The following is a 3,159-nucleotide window of genomic DNA, read 5'->3' as shown; positions in this document are numbered from 1 at the left end:
TGATTTGAATATGCATATATGTATTTGGTTATTTAGGTAAGTTTGGATATTTGGTTGTATGTAATTATATTTCTTATTTAAGACTTGATTATGGTTTGTTTTGAATGCCTTGTTATGGTTTGTTGATATGCAATTTGTTGTGTTTAGGTTGGTACCAAATTGGGTAAGAAATGTGGCTTGGAAAATGGCTTATTTTCGTCTATATGGCCAGGTGACACGGTCGTGTGTCCCATGTATCTTTTAAATTATACAAGTCAGTATGCTCATACGGCCTAACACACGTGCTTGTGGTTTGGCCATGTGACCCAAGTCAGAAAGTTACACGGGCTGAGATATGGCCATGTATCCATATTTTGAATACCCACACGGCTTGAGACAAGGGCGTGTCTCTTGGCCGTGTGACCCCTGCAGCTTTGAAAAATTTCAATAAATTCTGAAAAATTCTTTGAGTACCCAATTTAGTCCCGATTTGTTTTTAATGTGTATTTTGGGCCTCGAGGGCTCGCATAAAAGACAATATGTTTGATTTCAATTGGTTTTTGACATGAATGTTATATGATATGAAATGCATGTTTATTTGATCTGTAACTGTAAACTCCTGTAATACTCCTTAACCATGTTTCGGTGATGGATACGGGTTAAGGGTGTTACACTAAATGTTGTAATAAATGGAGGAGCACTTTGTTCTTTAGATTCTTCATTATATAACCAACATTCTATTCAAAATTAAGGAAAGACGTTCAGTGGAGACGAACAAATATTCAGTAAATTTATATTTTTAGAATCTTGAATGAGTCTAGTTTCAATATAAATAAACGGGAACATCATTCGAATTCTGTACGAGAAGATAATTAATTTTTATTGAAGAAGGGTCACAACTGTCAGGACAATGAGAATAGGGTAACTTTAAAGAATAAACTGTACTTATTGACTGAACCAAAAATTCTGAAAATTTTATGGTAAGAAGATATATGAGTCTAGTTTTAGGCTAGGTTTTCTTTTAGAATAATCTTTTACTTTTTTATTTATTTTCTTTTTAGATGTTATTCTAATTGTTAGATTGAATTTCTATTTTTAGATTAAACTTTTCATTCGAAGAAGACTAAGACTTCGTGATCAACCAGGTTCCGATAATAAGAATTTTCTCCACTCAATCATATTTTTATATTTTCTTTTGTCATTTATTTGATCAAATATTTGTTTATTGACGAGAATGAGTTATGTGAACATCTTTTATGAATTAATTGGTTAATCGATTATTTGATTGGTTTTGATTCTAATTCAATTGTGAGTTGTTATTTGATTTCTCCAAATAATTAAAATACTAGAATTGACACTTCTATTAGAATATCTAGGCAGATGAGACCAAAAGGGTATTTTGTCGTGTATCGACCTAGTCAAGTTGTGCCCCTTGAGTGAGGCTGAAAGGGTTTCTTAGATGGTAATTCTTAAGTAGGATGAGACAGAAAAGGTATTTCTGGGTAAAGGTAGTAACAATTCAAAGGGTATCGATTTAGTCAAGTTGTGCCCCTTGACTTTTTTGCTCTGAATTTCCCAAAATGCAGCTCGCCCCCTTTCTTCTTGTGCAGCTTATAAAAAGAACCTTGGCGTGGGATTTTGGTGAAGCTACAAATGGAAGCAACCGAGTGATGAAGGCATAAGGGATGGTTGGTGGTCGCTGACAGATGATAGGGACATGGTCATAGGCAAAGACGGATCCGGGATTTTACTCCAAGGGGGCGAAACTTCTAAATTCAAACGATTTTTTTAACGTAAAAAAGTGTCAATTCTTCTAAAAAAACTTGAAGACTGTAATAATATATTAAACAACAACATATTAGGAAAAAGAAAAAATAATAAGTCAAATAAATAAAGAACGTAATTTATGCAAAAATATTTATCGAGAGGTCTTTTGTATAAGGAGCAGAAAGGAAGGTAATTTGTATTTTTTTTACTTTATGCTCTCAGTCTCGGCATCAACTCCTTTCTTTCTCTCGGTAGTGCCGACACCTTACCAGAGGAAGATAATCCCTTAGCAAGAAATGCAAATCAAAATACAAGAAATTCACTAACCTAATATGTATGGGTATGGACCAAATCAATTAATTCTGTAATTTAGCTTTAAAGTTCATATTGGGTCTTTAAATTTAGTTTTCAAAGCCCATCATACATTAATATTTAATTATTATTATTAAAGTTGTATAATTAAAAATTGAAAAATACTTTATTAATATAAAGTATAATCTTATGGATTAAGGAGGCGAATTATATGAAATACAATTTGCCAATGGGGCAAATGTTATACAATGTAAACACCAAATCTAAAATACATGATAAATTATATATAAAATTTTAAAATCTGACTCTTAAATCCATCCCAGTCATAGGAGGGTTTGTGACAGTGAGAGAGTGGCAGATGAGAGCTGGTTACTGGTGGTAAGAGTGATGGGAGTGTAGGGACCAAATTGTAAAACTTGAGGGGTCCTTTTGTAAATTTTCCATTTTTTTTTGTATTTTTGACATTATGTAACAAAAATGTATAGTAAATATTTATAATTATGTAAACCCAAAATGGATGAGCCTAAGTGTCAATAGAATACTAATAAGCCCAAATCAAATTGGGCCTTAAGCCTTAGAAAAGCTGAACACAAATTTTGCAGTTCAAAATAAAATAATGAAATAGGTTTAATTAAATCAAATTTAATGAGCTCATCATTTGCAAATTCATTAAGCTCTTAAAATTAGATTAAATCTAAGCCTGGACAAAATTCGGTATCTACAATTCTCCTTTTTTACCCATCACTATGCAGCACATCTAAACCATATCCTTTACGCCTATGGGTTGCTTTCTATCTACACTATGCCTATGCCACACCAACAACACAAATGAGAAGGCTTGCCAGCGTCTGCAAATAATAATAAATAATTTTTATATATTGCACTTTTAAGTTGAAATATGGAGTTACGTAATTGTCTGATAAAGGTAGGTTTAGTGTGCGTTGCGTTTAATTGCGGTTAGTGTAAAAATAGTGATGACATTAAGATTAGATATTGTAACAATTTTATAGCGTGAGATAAAAAATAAGTTAAATACACCACATTACATTCCACTGCCTATTCAAATCCACCCTCAATTATAACCCTCATTATTCTGCTTTC

This window comes from Gossypium arboreum, chromosome 7, assembly GCF_025698485.1.
Source record: "Gossypium arboreum isolate Shixiya-1 chromosome 7, ASM2569848v2, whole genome shotgun sequence".
In the NCBI taxonomy this organism is placed as follows: domain Eukaryota; kingdom Viridiplantae; phylum Streptophyta; class Magnoliopsida; order Malvales; family Malvaceae; genus Gossypium; species Gossypium arboreum.
This window is presented reverse-complemented; position numbering follows the sequence as displayed.